This window comes from Macaca fascicularis, chromosome 12 (genome assembly GCF_037993035.2).
Source record: "Macaca fascicularis isolate 582-1 chromosome 12, T2T-MFA8v1.1".
Classification (NCBI taxonomy): domain Eukaryota; kingdom Metazoa; phylum Chordata; class Mammalia; order Primates; family Cercopithecidae; genus Macaca; species Macaca fascicularis.
Window position 1 is genome coordinate 69,692,722 of NC_088386.1, and position 13,643 is coordinate 69,706,364.

General features: G+C 35.9%; 1 protein-coding gene and 1 pseudogene across 2 annotated transcripts in view; one reads left to right on the top strand and one right to left on the bottom strand.

Moving 5' to 3' along the window:
- OLA1 (Obg like ATPase 1) overlaps positions 1–13,643 on the bottom strand; it is a 171,398-nt gene that overhangs the window by 87,483 nt on the left and 70,272 nt on the right. The window lies entirely within an intron of this gene.
- Positions 7,485–8,360, top strand: LOC135966472 (Y-box-binding protein 1-like; annotated as a pseudogene).

Below are 13,643 nucleotides of genomic sequence, written 5' to 3' on the forward strand. Positions count from 1 at the left end.
AATTATACTGCTCTAACTCTCATAATAGTGTGATGTTTTAAACCAGTATTACGAGGTATTACCAAGATGAGATAAATGTATTTTTCAGTCAATAATCAAAGTAAATAGGTTCTTAAAATATTTTAAATGTAAAATTTCACAGGTATTTTCTCCCCTCTCCAAATTCACAGAATTATCAATAACAATTTCAAGTTTATCACTGATAGGTAGAGCATTTGTTGTTTAGGCATCAGCATCTTTCTATATCCTATCTATACTCTCTTCTAGCTCCCCAACTGCCGCTTAGGAATTTAGGTAACTTCAGGTAAGATTATTTTATCTGCCCACAGTGACTACTGAAGGATTGGGCATGTGACCTAAGCTGGCCCACTGGAGGAAATTTCAAAATTTATTGCAAGACTTGAACAAGGTCACTCTTTCTCCTCTGACAGATGTGAACTAAAAACCACATGGCCAGTGAAATGCAGGAAGCCATGTTACAACCATCAGAGGAATCAGCCAAAAGATGAGTAAAGCTGGCCAAAAGGTAGAGAGAGAAAGAAATTAAGACCTTAGGGAAAGTTCTGAGACAATGCACTAATCATGTACTGCATGAAACCATGTATGTTATCTTCTCAGTAACTGCAAGCCAATATATATAGACTACCTTTATTTTTTAAACCATTTTGGACTGGAATTCTACTGTAACTGAAAGTATCACAACTCTTATATTACGCTTCCTACCATAAATAAAACATTGTAATAATGAGTATCTACTGTCCCATATTTAAAATGGGATACAGAAAAAATAACGGTGAAATGCACAAGGTATATTCAGAAAACAAATATGTCTAAGGAAAATACATCCAACTGACATAAGAGGTGAAAGAAAGGGTATGTTCAGGCCAACAACAGTCCTGTCTTCAGAAATTGTGAGTTCGGCCATTAACTTGCCCAAGGTCACATAGCCAACAATCTTTTTCAAAGGTTTTTTCATTTCCAAACACTGACAATATGTACTGAAAAAAAATTGTGACACAAAATTTCTGACACAAAGAAAGTATAGAACTAATGCTGATCCTATTCCCACCTTTGCTGGAGAGTCCATGCCAAAGAAATTCTTGTTCCCTTCCATCTAACCAAATTCTATCCAGTTTAAGTTTTCTTTCTTAAACATAAAATAATTTGTTTAAATAGTGTTCAAGCATTTATCATATGCAAGAGTATCACCTATCAAAGGACTGGATTAGCTTGTCAAATTAAATAATTTCAGTAACAGAGACAAAAAGAAACACACTTTACAAGAATGAGAATGCTGGCCGGGCGCGGTGGCTCATGCCTATAATCCCAGCACTTTGGGAGGTTGAGGCTGAGGCGGGCGGATCACGAGGTTAGGAGATCGAGACCATCCTGGCTAACACGGTGAAACCCCGTCTCTACTAAAAAATACAAAAAATTAGCTGGGCACAGTGGTGGGCGCCTGTAGTCCCAGCTACCCGGGAGGCTGAGGCAGGAGAATGGCGTGAAACCGGGAGGCCGAGCTTGCAGTGAGCCGAGATGCGCCACTGTACTCCAGCCTGGGAGACAGAGCAAGACTCCATCTCAAAAACAAACAAACAAACAAACAAAAAAACAAATGAGAATGCCGTTCCTCTATTCATTGTCTAGCAAATGATTTACCATTCATAACTCAAATGTCAGGCTGGGTGCAGTGGCTCATGCCTGTAATCCCAACACTCTGAGAGCCTGAGGCAGGCTCATCAGTTGAGGTCAGGAGTTTGAGACCAGTCTGGGCAACATGGTGAAACCCCATCTCCACCAAAAAATATAAAAAAATTAGCTGGGCGTGGTGGCATGCGCCTGTAGCCTCCAGCTACTTGGGAGGCTGAGGCAGGAGAATTGCTTGAACCCAGAAGGCAGAGGTCACAGTGAGCAGAGATCGTGTCACTGTACTCCAGCCTGGGCAACAGAGTGAGACTCCATTTCAAAAAAAAAACCTCAAATGTCACCTCCTATTACTTATCAGAAGATAGTATCTGATAAATTTGTAGCTAACTGTTGAACATTTAATTTTTGACCTAATTCAGAACATTCCAATTCACATACTAAAAATAAGCCAAATTATTTACAAGTGGGACCAAAATTTACCTCCTGCACAGGAAGAAAATATGACAGGGCCTCTGAGAAGCAGTTTCTTAGACAGACTGAGTTTCTTAGACAGAACAGATATCAGATTTGAGCAAGCAGATACAAGAAGACAAGGAAGCTCTCCTTAGAAACCCAACTGTGGGAGTCGCAGTACTGGTTCACATACTTGGGAAACATGATCTGAACATGAACTCTCAACAGCAACAACAACAAAGATTGGCAGCCAATTCAAATTCCTTCGGTGTATCATAGATCTAGGTAAATGTTTACTTGAATGGGTCTCTGATTTCCTAGAGGAAAGTCATTTCTATTACTACCATAGCACTGTGCAATAGTGCTTCCTTTTGTCATTTTGCTAAGTATTGCCATTTATATGATTTTAAATATCTACAAAATTGTGTTCTGTAATAACACGGATGTCCACAAAATTTATCTAAGTGAAAATCATAACTATTATCTTTAAAGTATGGGGACACAAAAATGCAGCAGATTATATTTCTTATACTGTTGATTTACCCAACTACTACTCCACTTTATGGCCCCAAATTACCCTGCTGAAAGACTGTACTAACTTCTTTAGGGGAATTTAATAAGGGCCTTCTTTATGGGAAACATATTTTAAAGTTCCCCTCCTTTCTCCTATAACCCCCATTTAGTTAAGAATTCACTTAATATCTTCTTTTATAATCGTGTCATAATAATTGTTACGCAAGATAAAAATTAACTAACATTAGAAGGAGTCAACAATTATGTCTTAAGGAAATTTTGAGTAAACTGAAAAAGAAGAGAGAGAAAGAACCCACAAGCCAACACAACATTTAGCCTATCCCCAGGAAAAAAAAAAAAAAGTGCCCCATTAGACATCAGTAAATATAAACTAGTTACAATTTAGTCACTATCATACTGGACTGAATCTTTTACATCTTCTTCAATTCATCCTCAAAGGCTACATGAGAAATAGGACTCTGGCACAAGTCAATTCAGAATTTATAGAAATACAATCCTTAGGCCAGGAGTGGTGGCTCACGCCTGTAATCCCAACACTTTGGGAGGCCGGGGTGGGTGGATCACTTGAGGTCAGGAGTTCAAGACCAGCCTGACCAACATGGTGAAACCCTGTCTCTACTAAAAATTCAAAAATTAGCTGGGCATGGTAGTGCACGCCTGTAATCCCAGCTACTTGGGAGGCTGAGGAAGGAGAATCGCTTGAACCTGCAAGGCAGAGGCTGCAGTGAGCCGAAATTGCACCATTTTACTCCAGCCTGGGCGACAAGAGCAAAACTTCATCCCCCTCCCCCCCAAAAAAGAAAAAAAAAAAAATATATATATATATATATATGTGTGTGTGTGTGTGTGTGTATATATATATATATATAATCCTTATAATTTTCAGTTACTCACGTGGTAAAACTGTATTACATAGTAATTAAGGTATGATGGTAATAAATTAATGCTAAAGATTAAATAGTGTGTAATAATCAATATAAGATTATTATACTTGGTAGTAAGTTAAAATTAACTATAAATCACAAATATTTTTTCCTTAAGGTTCAAAACCCACTGTCTTAGTATGCATGCTATCACTATAGGAAGTAAAGTACTGGTGTATAAAACTGATAAGAAGTGCTACTGACTTATTAGGTAGCCTAAAATTCCAACCAAAGGCTTTCATTTTCAATAATGGCACAGTAAGATCTCACTGGAAAACTACCACTGACCACCCTGGTGGGGAAAAACACTATAAAACACAGACAAGATACAAAAAGCAGCTACCTAAAGGCACTGGAGAGCAAAGGAAATCAGAAAGACTGGTTAGGAGTACCTGCTCAAAGAAGGGGAGTTATATGAAGGAAATTCATCTTTTCAAGGCTTTTAGCTTGCAACCAAGTATTGTCAACACGGGGCAAGCTACAGATAAATTAGTCTTTCTGTCCTGGAGAAGCAGAAAACCAAAGCTAGGGAAACTGTAGCAATGGAAGAATGCAAAGAGAAGAGAAAGAGACAGGAAAAATAGATGAAATCCCCTCAGTCTACTCACCTCTTTGATACCAGAACTCAATCAAAGAGGTGGGCAGACTCAAAGCAGATCAGCTAAAGACAAAGTGAAGTGAGACTGGAGCTGCCATCTAAGAAATAGAGATTGTAGTTCAAACTGTCTACTAATACAAAACCAAAAAACAAAACAAACCCCCTACACATATGACAGAAAAACTGGAACCTAGAATCACCAAAACGTAACATTCATAATGTCCAGGATACAATCCAAAATTACCTAAGAAAAATCAAGCATAATGCTATCAGAAAACAAGTGAGATTGAATTTGAGATGATCCAGATGGTGGAAGTAGCTGAGAAAAAATGTTAAGTGCCTATTAAAACTATCTTCAATAAATAAAAGTAAATTATGCACAAAATGAATTGGGAGATAGGCACTCCCAGCAGAGAAATAGAAATGGCAGGAGAGAAGGAAGAAGAGAAGAAGGAGGGCAGGGAGGAAGGGAGGCAAATTTAGAACTGATAAACACAATATGTCTGTCTATCTATCTATCTATCTATCTATCTATCTATCTATCTATCGACATAACAGCCAAATTAAGATGACTGAGGAAAAGAATACGTCAAAGATAAATCAACAGAAACTAATTTGAACACACAGAAGACAGAATAAAAATGAACAGAGCCTCAGGGACCTACTAGATAATATAAAATGGTCCAACATGCATATAATTTTTCTTTTTTTTTTGAGAGAGAGTCTCGCCCTCCCTGTAGCCCAGGCTGGAGTGCAATGGCGCAATCTCAGCTCGCTGCGACCTCCGCCTCCCAGGTTCAAGTGATTCTCCTGGCTCAGCCTCCCAAGTAGCTGGGATTACAGGCATGCAACATCATGCCCAGCTAATTTTTTGTATCTTTAGTAGAGATGGGGTTTCGCCATGTTGGCCAGGTTGGTCTCGAACTCCTGACCTCGTGATCTGCCTGCCTTGGCCTCCCAAAGTGCTGGGATTACAGATGTAAGCCACTGCGCCCAGCCCCAACATGCATATAATTAAAGTCCTAGAAGGAGAGGGGAAAGAGATGGGGAGAAAAAAAATTTGAAGAATTAATGAATAAACATTTACACAATTTATTGAAAGCAATTTACAAATTGAAGTGCAATGCTAAGACATACAATAGCAGAGGTATGAGATAAATGTCAAAGGTAAAGAGCAATTCTTGAAAGAAGCAAAAAAAAGTTTCAATTAATCATTGATTTTTTCATTAGAAATTAAGGACAGAAGAGAGTGCAACAATATTTTTAAAGTGCAGAAAAAAATTAAACAAACCTGTCAACCAAGAATTTTATATACAGCAAAAATATTCTTAAAGAATGAATCTTGTAATAAAAACATTTTCAGATGAAAGAAAACTAAGATAATTCATTGCCAAGAGCCCTGTGCTACAATTAATGCTATAAAAAGGTCTTCAAAGTTAAAAGAAATGATAAGTAGAACCTCAGATTCTCAGAAAGAAAAGCATCAAAAATGGCAAATATCTAAGTAAGTGCAAAAGGGTTTTTGTTTTTTCTTTTCATGGTTTCCTCATAATACAAATATATTTAAACAAAAGTCATTTATGATATACTAAATGCCACCGAAATGTACATTTTTAAATGGTTAATTTTAGGTAATGTAAATTTTATCTCAATTTTTTAAATTGTGGGATTTACAATATGTGTAAAGTATTACACACAACTATGGCATAAAAGACAGGGGAGGAATATGGGATTATAAACTTGCAAGTTTTTTATATTTTACATGAAGTGATACAATATAAACTGTAAACTATAAAAAAAAACTAAAAGGCATCTGTAAACAAACTGAAAAGTTAAGGATGTATATTTTAATCACTAGAGCAATCACTTAAAAAAAGTGAAATCTAGTTGGAATCGAAGATGAATGTTGAAATATTCAAATAATCAAAAAAAAAAAAAAAACAACATAGAGAAACAGAGGAACAAACCACAGAAGCAACAAATAAAACACAAATAAAAATTTACAAATCCAAACCTATAAAGTCCATTAGGCAATGGAATAAGCACTTTAAAAGGTGTTTACTATCAGAATTGATAATAAAATAGAACACAATCATATGTTCTGTATAAGAGATACATTTTAATATAAAGACATGGCAAGCACAATGGCTCACCCTAGTAATCACAACACTTTTGGGAGGCTGAGACAGAAGAATTGCCTGAGGCCGGGAGTTCAAGATCAGCCTAGGCAACATAGCAAGCTCCCATTTCTACAAAAACTTAAAACTAAAAAATTAGCCAGGCATGGTGACATGAGCCTGCAGTCCTACTTACTTGAGAGGCTGAAGTGGGAGGATTGCCTGAGCCCAGAAGTTTGAGGCTGCAGTGAACTGTGACTGTGGCACTGCACCCTAGCCTGTATAACAGCACAAGATTCTGTCTCCAAACAAACCAACAGGGATAGGTTGAAAGTAAATGGATGGAAGACAGTAAGTATAAGACGGCTATAGTAGCTGTATTAATATCAGATTAAATTGATTTTAAAATAAAAAGTACAGCATATTTTTTAATGAAAAAAAAGCAAATTCATCCAAAAGGCATAATATTCACATAAGGCATAATATACACATAATGTATATGTGCCTAATAACAGCTTCAAATTACAGGAAGCCAAAATTAACAGAAGTAAAGATGAAATGAACAATTCTACAATCAGAACTGGAGATCTTAATACCCTTCTCTTAACTAAATTGATGGAACTAGATGAAAAAATCAGTAAAAACGCAGAAGATATGAACAATGCTATTAATCGTCTTGAACGAAATATTTATAGAACATTACATTCAATAATAACAAAACACGTTCTTTTCAAAAGCATGTAGTTCATTTGGCCCAGACTATGCATAGCCAAAAAACAAGTCCCAAATTTAAAGAACTGAAATCACACAGAGGATGATCCCTAACTACAAAAAAATTAAATTAGAAATCAGTAACAGAAAGAATGCTAGGAAAGCTCCAAATACTTGGAAATACACAAACGTTTTAAGAATCAACGGATCAAAGAAGTCACAAGAAAAATAAGGAAATACTTTAAACTAAGGGATAATAAAAATATAACCTATCAACGTATGTGGGATGCAGCTAAAGCAGTGCTTAGAGAGAAGTTTGTAACTTTAAAATCATATTAGAAAAGAACCTCCAAAATTAATAATCTGAGTTCTCACCCTAACAAATTGGAGAAAGAAAAAGTAAATTAAAACCAAACAGGCGTTTGATGGGCAGCAGGAGAGGACAGTGGACTCCAGAGAGCCCTGAGCAGCCCCCACCCATCACAGCCTTCAGGGCTTCACATGGGAGGAGCCGCAGTCAGCGCAGGCCCACTCACCACCTCCGCAACCACTGGGGAGACCCAGCAGCCGCCGGCAGCCCCCCTCCCCCGACCCTTGGCACTGTCAACAGCCAGTCCAGCACCAGAGGCAGCGGGGAGCGGGGGCCCAGTCGGTCTCATATAGACCAGCAGGGACAAGAAGGTCATCACTACGAAAGTTTTGGGAACAGTAAAACGGTTCAATGTAAGAAACGGATACAGATTCATCAACAGGAATGACACCAAGTGAGATGTATTTGTACACCATACTGCCATAAAGAATTACCCCAAGAACTAGCTTGGCAGTGGCGGAGCTGGAGAGATGTAGAGTTTGATGTTGTTGAAGGAGAAAAGAATGCAGAGGCAGCCAGCACCGCAGGCCCTGGTGGAGTTGCAGTTCAAGGCAGTAAATATGCAGGGGACTGTATCTTTATAAGTCCCTATCTACCTCCTAGGGGTCCTCCAGGCAACTGCCAGCAGAATTACCATAATAGTGAGAGTGGCAAAAAGAACCAGGGAAAAGAGTGCTCCCTAAGGCCAGGCCCAACACGCAGGGCCTAGGGAAGGAAAAGTTCCCACCTTCCTACCTCCCAATGCGGAGACCCTACACCCGGGGAGAAGTGCTGGAGGGTACCCACAACCAGTGGGCAAGAGAACAAGGCAGGCCAATGGGGCAGAGTAGGTATCGGAGAGACAGACCATGATTCTTCAGGGACCCTCTGCCAAAGGTAGTCTAGAGAGGACAGAAGTGAAGAGGATAAGGAAAAATCAAGGAGATGATACCCAAGGTCAGCAGACACCTCAGCAACAGTGCCACTACAACTTCAAGTATCAGTGCAGACAACCTGAAAACTCTTGATATGGTTTGCTTGTTCTGTCTCCTTCAAATCTCATGTTGAAATGTAATCTCCAGTGTTGGAGGTGGGGTCTGGTGGTACATGCTTGGGTCATGGGGGCAGATCCCTCATGAAAGACTTGGTGCTGTCCTCACCATAAGGAGTTCTTGCTGAGTTGAGTGCGGTCTGGTTGTTCAAAAAAGAGTGGCACTCTCTCTTGCTCCATCTCACTTGTTCCCTCTCTAGCCATGTGACATGCCGCCTCCCCCTTTGCCTTCTGCCGTGACTGTAAGCTCCGAGGCCTCACCAGAAGCAGATGCTGGTGGCATGCTTCCTATAGGACCTGCAGAACCATAAGCCAAAATAAACTTACTTTGTTTATAAATTACCCAGCTTCAGGTATTTCTTTATAGCAACGCAAAAATGGACTAACACAACTCTAAACCACAAGATGGTAAAGTGGTGAAAAACATCAGATCGCCAGCAGATAAGGCTATCTACTATCAACCATCATCCTGTTTAGTCATCTAACAAGAAGAAATGAATATAAAATTCCAGCAATAAGAAATGAACAAAAGATTGGAGCTGAAGACCTTAAGTACTTGCTTTTAGTCCAACGATCAGATAACTAGAACCATTTGCATTACTTATGCAGTGTGAGGTTTTTATTACTTTTACCTAAATATGTTTCTTTCTGTTAATAACAAACATATTTTTAAGCCTGTTTTTTTCTCAATCTGCCTTTAAAGAAAGGGTTTTAAATTGTTTTATATTTGTTCAAGTTAAGATTTTTAAGAACTTCATTTGAAATCTGTGATAAAAATTTACAACTTGATTTTTTTATAAGTCAACAACCTGCAAGCACCTATTAAAAAAAAAGGTCTTAAGTAATTTTAAAATACCCAAATAGGTAGAAAGAAGGAAATAACAAAAGATATGAGAATAAACTGGTGAAATAGGAAATGAACAAAGAAAAAAAAATCAGTGAAACCCATAGTCCTTTAAAAAGCTCAATAAAATTGATAAGCCTCTAGATAGGCTAATCAAAAAGAAAGACAAAAATTACACTTCATTCTAACATCACGAAGGAAAGAGGAGACATTATAGCTCCTAAGTCATTATACATATAATGAGAATATTAATAATTTTATGCCCAATAAATTTGACAGCTTAAATGAAGTAATCAAAATGCTAGAAAGACAAAAATTACCAAAACTGAACTAAGAAGAAATAGAAAATAAGAATAGTCCTACATCGGTTCAAGAAATTGAATCTGAAATAAAAACCTTCCCACAAAAACAAAATAAAAATAAAAAATAAAACTCCATGCCTAGATGGCTTTAATGGTAAATTTTATCAAGCATTTAGGGGAGAAACAACATGAATCCTCCATAAATTCTTCCAGGAAATCAAAGAGAAAATACTTCACAAGTGATTTTACAAGGTTCATATTACCCTGGTATCAAATTCTGACAAAAATTACAATAAAAGAAAACCACAGAAACAATAATCCTTCATTAATACAGATGTAAAAATCCTTTAAAACATTTTTAGCAAATCAAATTCAAAAGCACACAGGTTTATTTATAATGATAGAGTGAGTTCATCTTGGGAATAACAAAAGCTTACCATTCAAAAATCAGTCTATGTAATTTGCCATATTAATAGAATAAAAAGGAAAAACCAGATCATTCCAATAGATAAAAGAAATTCATTTGACAAAATTCAACACCTATTCAGGATAAAAACTCTCAGCAAACTAGGAATAATGGATAACTACTTCAACCTGATTAAGGGCTTCTAAAACTAACCTATAATATCACTTATAATAGCAGAAAAATATTCAATACCTAGGGATAAAATGAACAAAATATGTATAAGATTTATACTCTGTAACCTATCAAATACTGTTGAGAAGAGACCCAAATAAATTTAAAAATTTATCACCTTCATGGATTGGTAGTCTCCACTGACAGTTTCAGTACAAAGTCAAAAATCAAAAAATTCCATCAAGCTTTTTTTTCAGGTTCTTAAATTTATACAGAAATGCAAAGGAACTAGAAAAGCTAAAGAAATCTTAAAAATAGGGAAAGGGTCAGAAGACCTACACTATGTAATTTTAAGACTTACTCTAAAGCTATGGTAATCAAGACAGTATAGTATTGCCAAAGCAAATAGATCAATGGAACAGAATAGAGTGCATAAACTGACCTGCATTTGACCTCCTAAAACAGTGAATTGATTTTTGACAAGGTGTCAGGTTAATTCAGTGAGAGAAAAAATATTCAACAAATGATTCTGGAAAAACTATGCATCTCTATGGAAGAAAATTAACACCTTACCCCATGCCATATGCAAAATTAACTAGAAAGATGATAGGCCTGAATGTAAGAGCTAAAGTTATTTAATATTAAACTTTAACAAAAGAAAATATCTGTAACACTGCGCTGGGTAAAGACTTCTGAACCAGACACAAAAAACACAAATGTCAGAGAAAATCAACTGATAAAATGAACATCCTAATGAAAAATTTTGTTCTTTGAAAGACATAATTTAAAAAAAAAAAAAAAGCCAGCCACAGACTAGGAGAAAATTTCATATAATATATACTTGACAAAGAATTTGTATCTAGAATATGTAAAGAACTCTTTCCACTCAAAATAAGACAAACAATCCAATTAAAAATGGACAAAATATTTAAACAGACACTTCACCAAAGAAGATACACAGTTTGGAAGTAAGCAAATGAAAAGATGGTCATCACTAATAGGCTGGAAAATAAAAATGACAGCCACAATGAAGTATTCTCTATAACGCCTAAACTAGAAACAATTGACAATATCAAGTGTTAGAAAGGATGCGGAGGAACTGGAACTCATATTGCTGGTGAGAAATCAAAATGTTACCGTCACTTTGGAAAACAGTATGGCAGTATTTTATAAAGCTAAACATACAGTTACCATACACTTCAGCAATCCCATTTCTAGATATTTACCCAAAAGAAATAGAAACATATATCCATACAAACATTTCTACACAAATAATTCATAACAATAAAAACTGGAAACAATTCAAATGTCCACCAGTTAATGAATGGACAAGCAAACTGATAATATTAATGGCTACATAGTAATAAGAAAGTATTAATGTACACAATATGAATGAATATCAAAAACATTATGCTAGGTTTAAAAAGGGTCAAACAGAAAAAACTATATACTACATGATACTACATGAAATTTTAAATATAATAAAAATGCAACAATAGAAAGCAGATCAGTGAGTACTTAAGGATAAGGGTTAGGGGAGAGGATCAACTGCAAAAGGACACAAAGAAACATTTTAGGATGATTGAAACATTGTGTATTTTGACTGTGATAGTAGATCTACAACTGTGTACAATAAACTTCATCAAACTGTACACTAAGAATATATGATTTTTGTTACATGTATATTTTACATTAATGTTGTCTAGAGAAAACACCATACAGACAAACTTGATATACATACATTATTTTTGATAAGATTTCATACTTGATTACTAAAGTTCACCATTATAGGCTGATAGGAAATTAACTAAGATTGAATTTTACCTATTTTGAAATCTTAATATGGGAGAATAGCAGTTTATAATAATTTGCTGTTAAATGAATTTCAAAAATTATTTTGGCCTCAGGTTTCCAGAAATAAAAACGAAAGTTGATTTAATAAAACAAAAATTGGAAAAGATATCAATTTAAAATACATGTCACAAATAGGCAAATAAAAAACAATTTGAGGGGAAACAATTTGCTATAAGTGGATTAATTACTTTCTACTTCTAATGATTTGGGGATTTCCTAGACTCATTCTCAATGACTAGGGGCTTTTCTAAACTCCTTCTCAGGTGCCCCTGTGCTTATGCAAGAAGGCTCTTGAAATAGTACTCTAGGATATTAAAAGCTAAACATTTCATCACGGTAAGGGTCTTACACCTAGAAAGACAAAGAGCTTTTTATCACAAAAAGTGGGAGGTATGGGGATGAATTAAAATAAAGAAAACAATGCATGTTTCTGCAAAAACTTTATTTTCAAAAAGAACCATTTTATTTTAGATGCTAAACTCATCAATTCAAAATTTTGTTTTCAAAAGATTCCCTCAATAAAGCAATTCATTTCTGTGCTATTTAGTTTGCTGTATTTTTACAAGCACCAGGCTGAGCAAACCATGATTGAGAGAAGCCATCTTATGCACATTGCTGTTGTCCCACATCATTCAGAACAAACCTTTTTAGATCGTTAACTACCACAGGAGTGCTGATTACACAGGCACCAGCAATTTCCTAACCAATGACCACCTGAACAATGATGTGTTCAGCTTCTCAGACCCTGCAGCCTTTCAAAGGTGAATCATTTCACAGTTTGGAACTAGATCTCCATAGCAACTTCCCTTTGAGGGTTTTAGAATCACCATCCAGTAATTCTATGATCATCAAGCTCAACCATTCCCAATGGTTCTTTTCACAGCAGATGGAAAAGGAAGCCTTGAAATTTTACAGTCTATTTCAAGCAATTCATCTGGCAGCCTATTAGAATTCAAAATATTTCGACCTTCAATCACAAAGCATGTTATCTGAAGCTGTGGTGATCTCAAGTCAAGACAAGCAGACGTTTTAGTCTAATCATCCATGATGAGAAGAGACTGACAAAAACTCTTAATTCAACCACCATCAAAATGCTTATTTTAACTGCATGAAAGTCTTTCAACAGGCAATGAAAACACACCATGTACCATTTTATCACAACCTTCTGTTCAAGGAAAATATGAATTCTGAATATTGACATGGATCTCTGCACTTCTTAGACTGCTTGGAACAAATATGTTTCTTAAAAGTTAGCATAAATCCAATTTAAGAGCACTATTATCCTCTGCTGCAAAAGCTAGAAACCTTAAGCAAATAGCAATGGACTTTTGACAAAGTCAGCTAGCTTAATAAAATCAAGTACATTTGGATTTCTTAAATTTTTTTCAGACTGTTGACAAAGTCAGCCAGCTTAATAAAATCAAGTACATTTGAATGTCTTAAATTTTTTCCAGACTTTTGACAAAGTCAGCCAGCTTAATAAAATCAAATACATTTGGATTTCTTAAAATTTTTTCAGACACAACCTAAAATGATTAATCAGAAAATTAATATCAACTCAGGAAATTAATATCAATTAAAAGGAAAGAATAGATCTCAAAAAAACTTAATTTACAAAAAGTTGTTGACTTTTCCCCAATTCAACTAATTCTCTAGTGATTTCAAAATATACTAGCCCTATTT